Here is an 18,648-nt window from a genome sequence, read left to right as displayed (position 1 = left end):
GTCGAGCATGATGTCGCGGGTCACACACCTTGCCAGCACGGCATCTGCATTTATTGGGGGGGAGCAGAATACAAAGATGTGAATGACGAGAAGGAACTCCAGGTTGTTTGAAATAATTGGTAATTGATAATATTAGAAATTCATGAGTATCTGAAGTATCATGAAGGTGCAAAGATACAACATTTATCATTTGAGTTAGGCTTTAGGAGGAGATCGATACGGAGCATCAGCGTGGAATGTATACGTAGAGTCAAAATTACCAATTTGCGAGAACGGTCTGTAAAACTGAGGGGGTTCGATTTTTATTAGCTACAATAGGTGATGTCTACAACATGGCGCCCATGGCGTGTTTCCGGCTTCAGAATCGCTTCCGGCGTATGTATCCAGCAAATTCATAGCCTTCGAGATGTGGTTAAGGTGTCCAGAGAAAGACGTCGCTGGGGGCGTGGATTTGGACAACAAGTAGGTGAGGGTAATTGAGTTGCATTAAGGCATAGTGTAAATAGCAGTTCGTTATTATAACGTAGAACTAATTACAGATGAGGGATAAATTTGCGATAAACTTCATAGTCTTCATTAAAAAAAAGAGAGAGAGAGAGTAAAGTAAACACGACTTGGCCACTGGTGCACGAAAGCCGAACCCACAAACTTTTCATGGAGCGTGCAATGATTTATATTTCGAGCGAGGTTATCTTTTCTTGAACATTCAGTTTGCTTTTTTTAAGAAGGCTGTAAATTTAAGCGTCATTTGAATTATTGGTACAGTTTCATACGAATAAAATAAATTAAAAAAAAACTGTTGATTTAGGATATTATTCATTGCCTTCTCTGTTGGTTTCTTACAATTGTTACTCATGATCGGTCCTCTCGGTACCGCAGATTCTTCTATGCTACCCTGTCTTATGAATGGCAGGAGGATAAGATCTAGCTAATGCATAAAATTTGCCCTAGTTACCCTGACCCATTCTAAATAACCCGCCGTGGTTGCTCAGTGGCTATGGTGTTGGGCTGCTGAGCACGAGGTCGCGGGATCGAATCCCGGCCACGGCGGCCGCATTTCGATGGGGGCGAAATGCGAAAACACCCGTGTACTTAGATTTAGGTGCACGTTAAAGAACCCCAGGTGGTCCAAATTTCCGGAGTCCCGCACTACGGCGTGCCTCATAATCAGATCGTGGTTTTGGCACGTAAAACCCCATAATTTAATTAATTCTAAATACCGCAGACTACAGCCCAAACTAATAGAGTGCTTTAGTTGAGCGTCTTTACGGTCCGCTTCGCTCAGAGTTGCTCCGCTAAGCCACAGCGGAGCGGCGGGCGATTTTCACGTTTTAGTTATGCGTGTAGCGTAGCGAGCGGCCCTTTCGCAGTTGCAGCGCCCTCTGGCCAAATTCAGCGTAGTGAAACAAAATAAAAAAACTGTTTTGTCACTTTTACAAAGTACAACGAATATATATAACTTATTTGTTCATGAAGTATCTAGACGGGTGCTTGTAATGCGTTACCGGTCCATTTTATCGAGTGGAAAATGAAGCTTCGACTTGGTGAACGCCACGTGATAGCCAGCGAGGTTGCATTTCGAATCCAATCCAATCCTTTGTGACGCCAATGCGCAGGCGACGTTTTTGTTAGCTGTGCGATTCACTTTATTTCCTAAAAGAACAAGTTGGAGGTGTATTACACAAGTTATTCGCGCTCGCACGACTGGTGCATCGATGCAAGGTGCTTCGATGCTCCGCTCAGCAGCTAAGCGGAGCGTAAAAACGCTAAACTAAAACTGTCTAATGCCTCTCTAGCATCGCGCGGCTTACTCCCCCGTCGTATTCTCGTGCATTTTTGGCTTTCAAGATATCGGCCTCCCCCCAACCAAATTTCGCGGAAGGACCCAGTGGCGAGTCGAGACTCAATTTCGGCCAGGACGGGGGGGGGGGGGGGGGGGGGGGGGGGGGCACACAATGCAGGCATTGTCTGGCATGCACCCGCCAGAAGCCCCCGCTACTCGTGCCACTGCTTGCTGCCGCTTGTAGCACGCGTACACCGTAGCATACAGCGGCAGCCGAGAGTGGTGCTGGTGGTGGAAGTGGCCGGCATCATTACAGGAGGAAACGGGCCCCCCTCCTTGATGCGCCACGGAAAGAGCAACGAGGGTAGACCTCCGGGTCGCCCGCCGCTTCCTCGAAGTTTCCCCCCAGCGTGGCCGACTGCGCTCTCTCTCCCTCTCGTACACTTTCTTCTTCTTCTTCTTTTTTTATAGAAGCAGCATGGACGCACGTGGAGATGACACGACGGTGCGCTAATGAAAGCGCTAGGCCTCGGCTGTCCGATCGTGTTACTGTATTAACGCACGTTTTATGCGCCGAAGTCTCGAGTCTTTGTTCCTGAATCTTTTTTCAAAACTAATGCGCTTCTCTGACTTCAAAAGAGGACCAACGCATGCACTGCCTCTTTTGTGATTTTACCGTGGACTCCAGCTACTAAACAGCCCCCCCCCCCCCCCTTCCCCCAGTGGTGCGGGGCCGGCTTACAAACACTTTTTTTTTTTTTTTTTTTTGAAGTGACATTACAAGCGAACTGGGGTTTTCACGGTGACATGAGTCGAGTGACTCGCGGCTGCGCGTCTCAGAAGGGGCGGTGGAAGCCCAGTCAAGCCCCAGGTGAAAATTTCCAACTGGGAATGCAACTGGTTCCAGTTAAACTGGTTTATGGAACAATTCCCAGTTGGTCCCCGTTGCAACTGGTCCCAGTTGGTCCCCATTGCAACTGGTCCCAGTTGGTCCCCATTGCAATTGGTCCCAGTTGGTCCCCATTGTAATTGGTCCCAGTTGGAGCCCATTACAACTGATCCCAGTTGGTCCCCATTGCAACTGGCCCGTGCAGAAGCCTATCAAAAGTGTATTCTGCTGATGGATTTCATACAACTAAGGCAGTTCAGCTATTATTGCTTAAGTCCCTAGCAAAATTTCTAATACAAACCCTAATAGCCTATTCGGTTATCGACACTAATACAGTCTAGTAGGTCTCTTAGTGTATTAGTGTAATAGGTCTATTGGAGTGAAAGAAAATGTTGTAATGTTCCAGATACATAACGAAAAACAGGTAAAATTGCTAAAAGCATTTATTAGCACAGCATGTATTTTTACAGATTCCTCCTTCGAGATCTTCGTCAGGTCAGCAATCTTGATTGAGAGCTTTTCGTTGACTTCGACCAAAGGGCGTCCTTTTGAGGAAGTGGTTAAAAAAACCTGGGCACAAAAATACACACATATAGAAGCAGTTAGAAACATGGGTGCTAGTTCTACCACTAAACGTTTAAGCTGGCAATATTTGCTTCCACATTAGAGTAATGTGGCTCCGCAATTACCAAACTAATTTTAGGACAGTGTGATATATGCTAGCTCAAAATGTTTATCATAATAAAAAATGACGCCACGTGACACGATAGGACCACTATAAAGAACACAAAATCAACATAAGATGTGTGTTCCATCGAAACAGCAGGCAGATATAAAGAACTCTAGACACAAATCTTGCACAGCGTTGTCGGAAACAGGCATGTCGATCATTGCTGCAACGCACACAGCAATCGGCCCGACGGCACTGTTCAGAAGTACTTACGTCCACCGTCAGGATAAAAAAAAAAAAAGAAAACACCTCATTCTGTACTATAGAAGCATAAACAAGAAGTATAATTACCTCGAAATGGTAAATCGGCGCCGGGGAGAACACTGCACATCGATGCACGCTGATAGATCCACAAAGCCGCGAAGGACAGGGGTAAAACAGTTGCCTTGGGTTGTTTGGAAGTCACAACAGCAGCCATAGATAAAACTATCCAAATATACTACTCCACGAATGAGACTGCGCAGGCGCTAACACCACGGGTTCCTTAAAAACACATCGTTAATTCACTAACACGCACGCACGCCTCGCGTGACGCCTCGCTACAGTGGCTAGCCTCGCCTTGACATGGCGGCCGCCATTGCACACGTGCTGTGCGCAACTACCGCTGACTATGGTCGCAGTTTTATATCCTTCCCACCCGCCGCGTTCCCTTCTCTGCGATACTGCTCTTTGATGTCAATAAATATTACGGCCTTTTATATGCGATATCAAGTTAGCAATTTAGATTAAAAGTTTAACATTTACTTTATGCGCACTTCAACAGAAAATACGACACTGACGAAACTTCAGTGCCAAACAAATATGGTTGTTCGTAAGCTGACCGGGCACCGCGATCTGACGGCTGGTTGTTCGCGTTTTTCTTTTTTTTCGCGGGGGAGTATTCGCTGTGCTGTAAACACTAGCTGTTTCCTCGACTCATCGCGACGAGGCTCAGTGAAGCAAAATTGGCAAGACCATGTAGGCGTACGTCGCTGAGAGGTGGTGTGCTGAAACTAATGCAAACGTGCGAACGCAATCTGCTGCACAATTGTACAGCAGAATTTTTAATTATTCAGTGATTAATTAGAAACACCCCTCCATGCAAGCAAGCGGTCCGCTATTCTAATTTTTTGTCAATTAACTTTCACCAGCAAACAAGAGCTGTGGAATCTAGCAGTACATGTTGTATCAGACCAGTAACAATCTGCATAAGGCCAATAGGACCTGTTAGTCTAATAGAGAAACTAGTAGACACGCGCGTGTCTACTACACTGCTTGTATAAGACTAATAAGTCTAATACACACGGCCTCTTGGTCTTATAGGTAAATCAGTACGACTAATTAGAAATTTCTATTGGTCTAATACAAAACTTATACAACTAATACAAAACTGACGTATTAGACTAATTATTACAGACTTCTATTAGAATGTTGGCTAGGATTGCTAAAACTGCCAAACTTAATTGCTCAGTATAAGTAGGACTAGCTGCTGCATGTTACTGGATGTTACTTGCTTTCATTTAAACTTCTGGTCACCGTTTCATTTGGATTCAAACTGGAAACAGTTGCTACCAGAACAACTGGCCAATGTTTAAGTTGGTTCCAGTTGCTACTGATACAACTGGTCAAAGTTCCAGTTGGAATCCAACTGGAACCAGTTGATTCCAGTACAAATGGTGAAAGTTCCAGTTGCCTCTCTACTGGAACCAGTTGATTCCAGTACAACTGGTCAAAGTTCCAGTTGGATCCCAACTGGGTCCAGTCACTCCCAGTATAACTGGAAATTGTTCCAGTTGGATCCCAACTGGAACCAGTTGCTACCCAGTTGCTTTCCAACTGGGACCAGTTGGTGTGTAACTGGGACCAGTTGGTTTCCAGCTGGAACCAGTTCATCCCAGTTGATCCCAGTTGGATCCCAGTTGGAAATTTTCACCTGGGGCTGCTGTTTATATTGCGGCTCATCATCCATTGCTTTGTGCCAAACATTGAATAATCTTCTATTGTATTGTGTTGCAGTTCCCTTCCTTTATTCTATATTCCTCTCCATTCACTCACCACTAAACCCCACTGCTGACCTCTGTTCACGTGCAGAAGTAGCTAGACAGTGCAGTCGGGATTAATTTCCTTTCCTTCCATTTCCTTCACATTTGATACATAAATAGAACAACGTGAATTGATACATAAATAAATTATAACATGAATTCCTACCAATTATTTCAACTTTCTGTCGGTATAAATGAAAGAACCACTTAGCTTTCTGCCAATACAAATAAAAGAACCCTTATACTCGTATACTACTAGACGCACCAACTGACTTCGCCTGCCTTTTTGTTTTCGCTCACCTCCTTTCACATCACGAGCGCCCCCACAATACGTTAGTATATAGCGGTGCGATAGCAAGCGCGTGCCATAACCCGACCTTATGTACATGGTCCTGCGTAATTATGCGCGGTGCCGCAAAGATATCAGGGTAAATCGACATATATATATGCAAGTGGATTTGGGGGTTGTTCCCAATTTCCACGGGACAACGGCGCCTCACGATCTTCTGACTATTTCTTTTTTTCTCCCAGATAACCGGGCTCGTATACTCACGAAACTTTATCTTATACGTTCGAGCGTGCCCCGATTGACTGGCGTTCGGGCGCCAGCCACTCGTGGCAGCGATCGCTATGGTAATGAAGCGATCGTCGCTGTAATGACCAATAGCGGATGACTCTTACGTAAGATGTTTTGTGAACGCGCGTGCCCCGTTATTTCTTTCTGTTTTGACCGAAGCTCGCTTCCGGTGCAGGTGCAAAGGTTAGGTCTCTTTCTTTCTTTTCACAGTGTTGAAATGCGGCTTTTGTCAGGCGATAAGACGCATTCAGCAGACGGGCGTTTAGCTTTGAAGAGGGCTTATGTTCGCCACGATGCGGTACACAGGCGGCTTGCACCGTAAATGTATACCTCGCTGTCCTACATGAAGACTAGACGCGAAAGGTGGGCGCTGCTGTTTGTCGCTGCTGCTGGCCGCGGGTGTAATTTCGTGCGAGGCGTCGCACACATAGGTGCAAGGGCAAATAGCACGGATGCCTCGACTTTTTTTAGGCAGGGTCACGCCGACGCCAAGGTGGAACAACGCGGATGGACCCACTGGACACACGACTGCTGTCTTTGGTGGTCCTGGCCTGCGCGAGCACTGAAGGAAGCATTCTGTTCTTTTCCAAGCGTGGCCTATTATTGGACAGGCTTACATTACCGATGACGCGCGTTGCCTAGCTGTCACGGGCGCCCGATACTCGTGCCGACCGTGTTTTAAAGACAACCAGAACCGGTAAAGCTTGGCTCTTGTTTCCTGCCAGGGGACTGAAACTAGAACGTGAGTCAAAAGGCCGAAATAATAAAAAAGTGCATTAAGTAACGTTATACTATTTTTAGCAGGAAAACAAGGCTCAAATGACGCCATATTGCGCGCGACCACACGCACACACACACGCACATACACACGCATGCTCATACGCAAGAACAATGGATCAATGGCAATGAACAATGAACATGGCTAGAAATATTCAATACCTTATAGTCTACGATGTGCCATAAGAAAAATACATATTACGGAACTGAGCAATACACTATGGCTGAACTATGGTGGTTATGGCCACTTCTTTGTTTGTATATTAACTTGACAATAGCGAAAATAACATTTCGATGCATTTGTCGACTGCAAAGAGACCAACAGTTCGGAAACATTTAAATCTCCTGTGGACACCTTGATGACTAGAGAAGGTCAATTAAACAGAGATCTGGAATTTATATGTGAGCATGAATAGCAATACAAAAGAAGCGATTGCATAAAAGTTGACAACTGCTCGTTTGAAGGTCGCGGCAAACTAGTTGTCGCTGGTGTGCGTTCTGAGAATGTTATTGTAGCGTAAGCAATTTATTGCATGCCCTTTGCTGGCCGGACAATGAGCGCTTGCAGAGTGGGCGATATAATTGAAAGTTGATGAAGTCCAACCTCTACAGTGAGACAGACAATGCACTTTCCGCCAGCCTGCAATCCTCCTCGACTGTTAGCAACAAGAGCGGCCGGATTCAAAGGCACATGCTTTGTTGTGTCGCATACCGGTGTGGCAGGCGTACAGGCGCCGACGTGTGCTCAAACTCGTACGGCGAAATCATCCTCACGCCACCATTACCAGTTGCATTCGAGTAAAATGACAATTGCGCTGGTCATTCTGGCTTCGGCGCCCTATCGATCGACGCAAGAGCCCGATCGACTGGCTCGCGCCATATGATTTGGCCGCGTCGCCACTATATAATGTCGCCTGTGCGCTATCACGCCTGCCATCAGTACGGAGGGGGATAGACACCACGTCACATTGTTATACAGTCCTTGAAAGCACGCCCCCGATTGCATCACGGTGCCGAAGCAACTGCTGCAATGCACTTTTTGTTGCCACCGCGGCCCGCGTGAGACGCGGCGGACATCACCGCATCGAACTGTTCTCGCGCAAGTGGTTCGCTCTTCAGTCCGGGCCTCGCCCGCCTACATAGGAACCTTACGTGCAGAGTCGGCCAGTTCGTTGTTTATAGACTTTCCAAAGCCAGGCGCGTCCTTGCTCTGCTTTTCACTGTCACCTCTGACGGCGACCTTTCGGGACCACTGTCGATTCAGACAAGATCGTGGCAGTGTAACGTATGTTTGATGGGTCGCTCTTTTATTGGTCTAACTTGTTCAGGCTAGGTTCCCGTGTACAGAGAGTGTTCACGGCGCAGTAATTGTCTACAAGTGCGCGAGCCATTGTGATCGCTCCGTCAACTGTCGTTGGGACCGCGTTCGGAAGGACGGGTGAACTGCTGTCATGCACTCTTTGTTGGCCAGAATCCTATAGATAGCAATAACGATTGCCGTACTTAGTGTCCCGAATAGCGGTTCTCGCTCTATATATGTTCCGGAGAAGCACCGACTGAAACCTACAGAAATATGGCTTCTCTGACTCGCGTCCCGTTTTTAGATATATGGATGCAAGTTTCGACATACTTGCATTCCTTGTTCAACCTCGTGGCATCTGACTGACGAATCTAAATGGTGGCGCTTTGGCGAAGAACTCACCGGCACTTTCTCGCAAGGCACTGGCACCGCCTGCAGCTACATATAGCAACACCTGTCTACCCCCTCATTCTCCAAAATCTCGCGGGCTTCCGTGGTTCCCGCTCTTCACAAAATTAATGTGTACGCACTCCTTCGCCAATCTCCTGTTCCACCGACTGCACTTCTTTATATAATTTGACGCTTTTTTTAGTTTTGATAGAATAACGAACAGTCGACATTCGTTTGCCTCAACCGCTTCTTTTGTCATTGTATAGAAAACGCAGTGTGACAGGAACAGAGGATGAATAGACCAGACGATATGGGCGCTGTTATTGTTATTCTTCAGTCCACTGTTCTTTTCGCGCTGTTTGTTTTCTATGAAGTCAACCGACCAACTCGCCTCTTCGAGCTAGTTTTGCATGAACAGCTAGGACAAAGTCGGACAAGCTTGGCGAGTCGGCTTGTTGGTCCGACATTTCCTTTTTAGTTTCACTTAAGCGTTTGCGGGTCGGTTGGACCGAGGAATCGTCAGGGTGGGTTGGGTCAGCCCACCACTATATACAAGGAGTGGATTTACACGATCTATTCGGCTGACGAAATGCGTGTAAACGCGTTTGAGTCGGTCCCGCGGGTCAGCCTGTTTCATGACACGAACTGCTCAGATTGAGTTCACGCAAACAAAGCTAGCTTGTAAGAGCGGAAAGTGGGAGGGAGTCCGAGCTTTTTTATTTGCTAATACTGAAACCGACTCCAGTGATCGGAGTCACAATTTCTACTAAGTCCCTGCCGACCACGTTGAAACAAAAAACGAACGTGCGATGCATCGTCTATTATTGTACTATCAGTTTTACGGAACCATCCGAATGTGAGTGTTTATTGGTTAGCTGCAAGTCCATACCCTTAATGCGTGCCAACTGCGGATGTACAAGCTTCTCAGCACATCCAGGTTCTTTTTAGTAATCTTTCGCATTTAGGTTATTTATCTGCTTTGTGATTGCCCTGCCTTGCCCAATGATGTTCAACAATGTTACTCGCCACAAGCACTAGTGCGAATTTATAAACACTTGAAGTACCACGAGCTCCCTACAAACTGCAGAACTTATAATAGAAGGCCTTTTGACATAAAAGGTTCACTGGTACTTCTTAGTTTTCTCTGACTATGCTCGTTCAACCGCACAAAATATTTTATTGCGATAGCAATTATATGGACACTCAAAAGCAGATTTCTGCCGTCGGCGTCGCCGTCGCCGTCGCCGTCGCCGTGAGGTTCCGTATGACGTCATTTGGAGATGAAATCGTCGCCGCGCGCCGAACGCTGTATGTGCGAGTGAAAGGGCGCGAGGGGCGCGTCTTTCACGGGGAGTGAACGCACGGCGGAGAACAAACGCGCGTTCTGCGCCGTGCTCGCTTAAGGGCTGCAGAAGTAGGCGTCTCTTTTCTCCTTTACAATCACCATATATGTAGAGCAAACGCGCCTTCTTCGGACGCGCGAGAGGCCGTGGGGGAGGGGGAGGGAAGGGAGGCGACGTTTAGCTGCGGCACCAAGTGCCTATTTATATCAGAGGCTCCAGCAACAGTCACCAACGCCGCACGCATTTTGAGCTAACGCGGGCAAAACGCCGATGGCGTCGACAACAGTTCTGCGTGTTGTTGCTACCAAAGCCGCTCACCTTACTTCGTATGACATTGCTGTGTTGCTATCGCATTCATTGCTTCGCCCTTAGGGCGAAACTGTGACATATTTTTTTAGCTTAAGAACAAATGTTCGAACTTGAATACGTCTGCAGAATTTAAATATAGATGTTCAATTTTCAGAACCTTTATTTATTTTTGTCAGTGGGAACGGCATCCGTGCAGACGGATAGCCCAGCCACATGTATCGGCAATACTGCAGTGAAACACATAGATGGCCCGATCACATTCGGCAGAAACCGCACGAGCTGGCGAACACCAACTCGTCGTGCTTGCGTGACCGACACGAGATACTCGCCTACTCGTATGTTCAACAAGCTGTTTGTTGATCCGACTGTCATGCGAGCTTTGTGCCAGTGCCGCACGTGCTGGTCCCGATTACGGTGGGACCGAGCGTCTACGTGTCCATCCACACACACTCCGCGGAGACGACTTGCCCGTCCGCGCTGTCCAGGAGAGGCGCGCTCGACCGGCCCAGTTTCCGGGGGCGGCCGGCGCTCGCTATCAATCCGCCGGGCGCCCGCAGCGCACTCTCACGGTTTGTGACTGATTAATGTCTCCGGCGGGGACAATTTGGCCGCGCGCTTGTCTCATTAATGGGCGCTACGTCTCCGTCTCTCTCGCTGTCTCATTACGGGCGGGCGACCCCGTTCTGCGGCTCCTAATCGCCGCTCGCGTTTGCCACCTGCATCGCAGCGGCCATAGCGAACGGATGAGTTCATCGCTTGAACCCGCGCGAGGAAGGGGTCAGCCCGGAGGGCGGGCACCGGCAGTGCGAGCACCTGCGTCATAAAATGCGCAATCAGAGCATGGCAGGTAGGTAGCGCTCCGGCGGGATCTTTAGAGCCGCGGTGGAGTGCCCCGGACAACCGCGGGAGTGGATATGTGCGGACGGAGACTCGGGATCAGCGGTTCCGCTTCACCTTCGCCATTTAGGAACCGCGGGAACATAGACGAGCTGACGGTTTCTAAACAAACGGGTCTATATAGTAAAGGCAAAACGAGCCGACGATTTTCCCGCTTTGAACAATGATATCTGCGACAAGTAAGTATAGACCCTGCAAACTCGGCCACGTGCAGTAATGTTGCCTTCGGAGGGCTTCTGTCCTTCACAAAGACGGTGCAACGGAATAGACAAGACAAGACAGAGCGCTGACTATCACCTAGTCAATGAGAAAATTGTAGATCAACATGAAAAAAATCCCGATACGGCTTCCTGTTGCTCAATACGTGCTACATAAAAGTGCTTTTCCCAGCGTGCCAGAAGCCCGCGAATACACGTAAAGTGCCTCGAGCGGCCAGTCGCGCGGCAATTCTGTGTGTATATTCACAGGCTTCTTTCACGCTCGGAAAAACACTTTATGTAGCACGTATTGAGCAACAGGAAGCCGTATCGGGATTTTTTTCATGTTGATCTACAATTTTCTCATTCCCACTTTTAATCTAATTGTAATATTTGACAAGTTTATAAATTAATTAAGACTAATTATGTAACTAGGCAGAATGCTAAAAATAATCTGAGTATCTCCAAGCGACGGCAAACAACATTACCTTGGTTCTGTCCAGCTACGTGGAATCTGCATATTTTTAAATCTTGGTTCATGATAGCTGGGACACCCTGTATATTAGCGTTTGAGTGTTTCAACAAGTGTACATCGTTTGTTTAGAGTGGTTTTGTGTGATGTGTGTTTCTTCAATTCTGAATGTTCGTTCTACACGAGCGACTTGTCCCTGTCTGTCTCCAGTCTGCCGGAATTAGTTAAACTATACGAAATCACAGCCCTCGAGTAGAGTCACAGAATCGTGTGATTGGAGGGTTCAAGGATATAAAAAAAAAAAAATGGGGGAAATATAAGTTCGAACATAATAAATTGCAAATGTCGACATTAGTAGTGAGTTAATACACTTACGTACAGTAAATTTTGGTAGCGAATGGGCTGCCGCCGAAGTGCTCCTCAACGCGACTGCGCTGTGGAAAAAACCGACCCCTCACGCCTGGCCATTGTGATCGTTCAAACCAACGAAAGCTTATTTGTAAAAAGCAGTACTGAACAAGATCACACTGCATGAACTCCGGACTATTTAGTCTCGGGACCACGCGGTCTTTAGATTGAAGACAATGTTGGTGGTCAATACTTGCTCTGCGACCCAATTTCGCAGGCCAACCTCGGGGAAGCGCGGTTTCTTGTTCCTTGTTTGCTAAACATGGCGGCACAGCCAGGGCCGTACCCAGGAATTTTTTTCGTGGGAGGGGAGGAAGAGGGGGGGGGGGGGGGGGTTGTGTGTAGAACGGCTGCCATTTTGAAAGATTTATACTGGCTTATTTTCGTGTGTGAAGCAAGAACATATCGCTTGCATATAATAATTAGAGAGTACTTTTAATTAGTTGTACCTAAATAAGTAAAAAAAAACTGGTGTGTTAAACTTAAATTCTGGTTAAGGCAAGAAATAAAAGCTTGGACTATAACACCACCGAAGCCGGGGACAACGCAGCCTGTGTTTCATGAACGAAACGAGGTAACTGAACACGTGGTAACTGCTGGATGCGTAGCTCTTAAAGGCTTTCGTGGCTTTCTTGTAATTGGTAAACGCCTTGGTTACGAAGCAGCCCAAGGACTGGTGCTCCCCTTTTCCGGCGCTCTCGCTTGCGAAGACTACGCAATATTTGCATAACGCTCCATGAAGGTTGTCTGAATAAACAAGCCATGGATAACGATCTACCCAGCGAGGTTGCAACTTCAGTTTTCTTTTCTCTGTGTCCGGATACTCATAGTTAGCCGAAGGTGTGCAGGTATCAAGCAGCAGCCTCTCCGTCGTCTATGGATCAAGTGCAACCAGAATGTGTCGGTGCTATGCCCCTCACCCACCAATACCCGCCTTGCTTCGGTATTGCTCCGTGGCGAAGGCGTCACTTTGAAGTTGCACGGCGCGGACTGTAGAGCAAAGGTCACTTCGAGTTGTACGGCGGCCGCCATTATTTCTCGGTGGCGCGTGGTTGTCCTTCTTTAGGGACTGCTGCGATTCGTTCTCGGGTGATTCACATACACCTGCGCGTTTCCCTGAGTTGCTACAGAAGTTTTGACGCACTTGGAATTCCAGCTGTGCAGAGAAAGGGGCAGTTTTGTCCCTTGACGGACTTAGCTCTTCTCCTCCGCCTGTTTCATCCGTTCGGACTTTCTTGAAGTATGACGCAAGTTTCGTTTGCTTGGTTGTTGCAGTGTGCATTTTCATTTTGCTACCGCAATCCTATGCACGCAAACGGAAGTGGCCAGCGACTCCAAAGAGACACGTTTGTGATTGACTGGCGAAAACGTCAGACGAACGGAGAGAGAATGAACGCGCAGAGAATCTGCCCTGACCACCCGCTCCTGCTCCGCGCGTACAACTGCAGAATATCCTTCGGCTCCGCATTTTACTACAACAGTTTTTTTTTTTTTTTTTTTGATAATCCAACAGGAATGAAAATGTCGGCTTCACTGCAGCAAGTTTTTGGTTGGTTGTGTTTTTCTCTTATTCGTTTTTTTTTTCTCATGAAAAGCACGGAAAAGCCACCGTCTTCTCTTTTCTCCCCTCAAGCCAACCTGCAGGTTTTCTTTTCTTTTTTTGTTTTCAGCATGCCACCCATACGGACAGAGCTGCGTGCTTGCTATCGACAGGCCGGCAATGCCTGAACCACTCGTGTGGCCTGCGTAGTGCGACAGACGGCTTGGGAATACTTGAAGCATCTTTTTCATTGTGTTCTTTACATCCGCGCATCCCCAGTGGCAGCAATTATCATTTGACGGCGAGTGTTCGCTGACATGTGCAATCGCTTAAAATGCCTTCCTCTCCACACAATCGCGGCTATCCTTCAATGTTTGCTTAGGCTTGTTTTTTTATTGCGATAGCAATTATATGGACACTCAAAAGCAGATTTCTGCCGTCGCCGTCGCCGTGAGGTTCCGTATGACGTCATTTGGAGAAAAAAAATATCACAGTTTCGCCCTAAGGGCGAAGCAATGAATGCGATAGCAACACAGCAATGTCATACGAAGTAAGGTGAGCGGCTTTGGTAGCAACAACACGCAGAACTGTTGTCGACGCCATCGGCGTTTTGCCCGCGTTAGCTCAAAATGCGTGCGGCGTTGGTGACTGTTGCTGGAGCCTCTGATATAAATAGGCACTTGGTGCCGCAGCTAAACGTCGCCTCCCTTCCCTCCCCCTCCCCCACGGCCTCTCGCGCGTCCGAAGAAGGCGCGTTTGCTCTACATATATGGTGATTGTAAAGGAGAAAAGAGACGCCTACTTCTGCAGCCCTTAAGCGAGCACGGCGCAGAACGCGCGTTTGTTCTCCGCCGTGCGTTCACTCCCCGTGAAAGACGCGCCCCTCGCGCCCTTTCACTCGCACATACAGCGTTCGGCGCGCGGCGACGATTTCATCTCCAAATGACGTCATACGGAACCTCACGGCGACGGCGACGGCGACGGCGACGCCGACGGCAGAAATCTGCTTTTGAGTGTCCATATAATTGCTATCGCAATAAAAATCGTCGCCGCGCGCCGAACGCTGTATGTGCGAGTGAAAGGGCGCGAGGGGCGCGTCTTTCACGGGGAGTGAACGCACAGCGGAGAACAAACGCGCGTTCTGCGCTGTGCTCGCTTAAGGGCTGCAGAAGTAGGTGTCTCTGTTCTCCTTCACAATCACCATGTATGTAGAGCAAACGCGCCTTCTTCCGACGAGCGAGAGGCCGTGGGGGGAGGGGGAGGGAAGGGAGGCGACGTTTAGCTGCGGCACCAAGTGCCTATTTATATCAGAGGCTCCGGCAACAGTCACCAACGCCGCACGCATTTTGAGCGAACGCGGGCAAAACGCCGAAGGCGTCGACAATAGTTCTGCGTGTTGCCGGTGCTGCTGCATGTCCAAGTTTATACAGCTGATAAAGCTAATATCATTACTCCGTATAGCTCTCTACAAGTTTGCTATCGCAATTGATGCTTCGCCTTTCAGGTGAAACTGCGACAACTTTTTTCAACTTACCAAGCTAAGAGTGGCTTTTTATTTTAAATTATTGTTGTTATTTCGGAAGGGTAATTTACCAACGCAGTGCAGTTGTATTCACTTTTGTATTTTTAAAACACGACCCTGTTCGTAGAATACAGCCGCCATGCGCTAAGACTTCGGGAAAAGTCTGAACAAGCCGCGCTGGCAGAGAAATGGCAGAACGTGACATTCATTTCCGCAGAGGAAATGCACATCACGATCGCGACATCAAGAGACCCAAAAAAGACGTATACATAGTAATAATAAAATAAAACAAAAAGAGTGACACAGACGACGGCGTCACACTCCCGTAAAGTACACTGCATGAAACATTGTGTATTCGCGGTGACAAAGGGGGCGGACAAAAGGGAGAGACTGAGAAATCATATTATGCAACCACGTCGCAAGAACGCGGAAAAGTACGTAGCGGAAAGGTGCTGTCGAAACGCGGGGAAGCAATGTCTACACCTGGAAATGTACAGTTTAGAATAGATGTACACTCTTAAAAAAAAGGTCGTCATATTCACTAAGTAAATACTAACACGTTACTAGTCCCAAAAAGCACTACCTTCTTAGTAAGTGCAGGTAGTAAAATGATGGTTAGTACTTTTCACTACCTGCTGAAGCTAGAAAAAAGCACTAACTTACTACTAACTAAATACTACCTCGGTAGTGCAGTTACTAACGCAACTGGAATATAATTAGCAACAATATAATGGGGCCTATTCGATTTATAAGTGCCGCTTGCATTGCCATATGAAGTTGATGGTATTGTAAAAGCATTAAAAAAGTCGCAGTTTCACCTGAAAGGCGAAGCATCAATTGCGATAGCAAATTTGTAGAGAGCTATACGGAGTAATGATATTAGCTTTATCAGCTGTATAAACTTGGACATGCAGCAGCACCGGCAACACGCAGAACTGTTGTCGACGCCGTCGGCGTTTTGCCCGCGTTCGGTCAAAATGCGTGCGGCGTTGGTGACTGTTGCCGGAGCCTCTGATATAAATAGGCACTTGGTGCCACAGCTAAACGTCGCCTCCCTTCCCTCCCCCTCCCCCCCCCCCTCCCCCACGGCCTCTCGCACGTCGGAAGAAGGCGCGTTTGCTCTACATATATGGTGATTGTAAAGGAGTAAAGAGACGCCTACTTCTGCAGCCCTTAAGGGAGCACGGCGCAGAACGCGCGTTTGTTCTCCACCGTGCGTTCACTCCCCGTGAAAGCGCGCGTCCCTCGCGCCCTTTCACTCGCACATACAGCGTTCGGCGGCGCGCGGCGACGATTTCATCTCCATTGACGTCATACGGAACCTCACGGCGACGGCGACGGCAAAGCCGACGGCAGAAATCTGCTTTTGAGTGTCCATATAATTGCTATCGCAATAAAAGTAAAATAATACACATGAAAAGAACCGCGTCCTATCGCTATATATTAAGGCATTAATTGATGTTGTATACGTAATGTAAGTTTGCCAAGGACATGAAGGCGCGCTGACTCCGGGTAAGAATGCACTACATATCAAGAACAATCAACGACAAGCGAGGAAACACATATAGAACGACCAAGGTGCTACGCAACACTTACTGTAAGTGCAACTTCTCGAGTATTTAAAGGCCTAGTTAGAGGAAGCACATGTCGCACCGGTGAGCGCCTATGTATTTGGTTAAATAATCAAAGCTTTGTGTACAAATGTCTATACCCTACTGTCTGTACATATGTGTGGTACGACGTCGCATATAACTGTTAATTCAACATAATGGACAACACTACAGTTCATCTAAATTTCACATAAGACTGTTATAATCACAGCATAATAGACCAAGGCCAGACGAGTTAGTAGTTGCTTAGTAGTTACTTAGTAAGAACTACTAAGATGCATTTCTGGCTAGTAAAGGCAGCACTTACTAGCTTTACTAGCCGTTGGCTAGTACAGAACTAGTCAGAAGGTAGTAATATACACAGTAACCTAGTAAAAACGTGCATTTACTAGCTATTTACTAACTTTATTTTTAAGAGTGTATAGCAGAGAAGCAATTTAATGCGCGCCTTTAAAGTGAGAGAACATTGTCTGCACAGCATGCACCAACATACCAGAGCGCGTCGTCGTATACATGTGACAGACGAATTTACAACTTACAAAACAAAAATAGCTGTAGCGAAAATAGACAGGAAGAGTCCTGTGAGAAGTCAGGGATTGTCAATCAGACGCGTAAGCTCAAGCCAGCGGCATGCAATATTAATTTAGTTCTGCGGGTTTACGTGCCAGAAGCACGCCCCGATTACGAGGCACATCGTAGAGGAACTCCAGATTAATTTTCACCTGGGTTCCTTACCGTGCACCCAACGCACGCTACACGAACGTTTTCGCATTACGTCCCCGTCGACCTGTGGCCACCGTGGTCGGCCTCGAACCCGCGACGTCAAGCTATAGATGCGCAACTCTATGTAACCACTGGGCAACCGCGGCATGCAAACCACGCTCATATATACGCACATAGCAACTTTGCGAGAGATCGCTCGCAACTGCGCTAGCTCACTTTGACCACGGAAAATAAGTGCAAACCATTTTGGAATGCCCACCTCAAAACATATTGCATGCAACAGCGGGTGACGATAAGCACTGCTGTATAGTTTTGACGAACAACAGACCTGCACTACATAGCTTAAGTTGGTGTTAATTGGGCTGCACGTATGTAATCATGTGGTGTGATAGTGCGCGATGGCCTTCGCCGGCTGTGTCGGCTGTCATGTGCTCTCTCCCCCTACTTTATTGCCCTTGCCACGTTCCCTATAGCGTAGCAAACCGGACTTCTCTTCTGGTTAATTGTCACACCTTTATTCGTTATTTAGTCTCTAGATTTCCGAGCGTAGATTTACCACGCGCAGGCGAACTCTCTTCATTTCCTCATAAGCTGCAGCCACATGAGGACCACTTTCTGGGAGTTTACGCATTTGTCATGTCAGCCAGGCGCAGCGCACATACTTAGGTCACCAACATTTCTCAGGAGCGAACACTGCAGTGGCGTGAACATAAGCAGAATAAGACATAGGGCAACGCTTGTGCTAGCTGTGTCATATTCTGCATGATCTCGCGTCCTTTTGCATTGTAATTAATCTGTATATTTACCAGTTCGTCGAACCCTTCATTACAAAGGGAATTCGACTCCTATTACCGTGCACGTGCGGTGTTTGATAGATTTGTTTTTGCGAATTTTCGTTAAAATGGATTTATTCATTTAGCCATGCAGTCATCAAGATTCATAGGAACGATTTTGCCAAGCATAAGGAGACGTGCACCACAGGGGCACAGCTTCAATCTCGCTTGGTCGAATGAGATAACTTTATTTGGAATCCGGCGATTGGGAGGCCCGGGCCTGGGGCCGCCTAAATGGCCACTGGGAGCTGTTGCTGCCGCACGGCCACCATGGCTCGCTGGACGGCCCAAAGTTGGTCTTGGAGTTCTTGGCTGAGCAATGTGGCC

The 18,648-nt window shown here is 47.6% G+C and overlaps 1 long non-coding RNA gene across 1 annotated transcript; it reads right to left on the bottom strand.

Annotated features, from left to right (window-relative positions):
- Window positions 1-3,097: 3,097 nt before the first annotated feature.
- LOC125947429 (uncharacterized) lies at window positions 3,098-4,617 on the bottom strand. The gene is made up of 2 exons (XR_007468291.1): window positions 3,694-4,617; window positions 3,098-3,242 (listed from the first exon to the last, which is right to left on the bottom strand). It is a non-coding gene; the product is annotated as an uncharacterized LOC125947429 (long non-coding RNA).
- Window positions 4,618-18,648: the final 14,031 nt, after the last annotated feature.

This window comes from Dermacentor silvarum, chromosome 8 (assembly GCF_013339745.2).
Source record: "Dermacentor silvarum isolate Dsil-2018 chromosome 8, BIME_Dsil_1.4, whole genome shotgun sequence".
In the NCBI taxonomy this organism is placed as follows: Eukaryota; Metazoa; Arthropoda; class Arachnida; order Ixodida; family Ixodidae; genus Dermacentor; species Dermacentor silvarum.
Note: the sequence above shows the minus strand (reverse complement) of the source record. Positions and strands in the feature narration are given on the sequence as shown.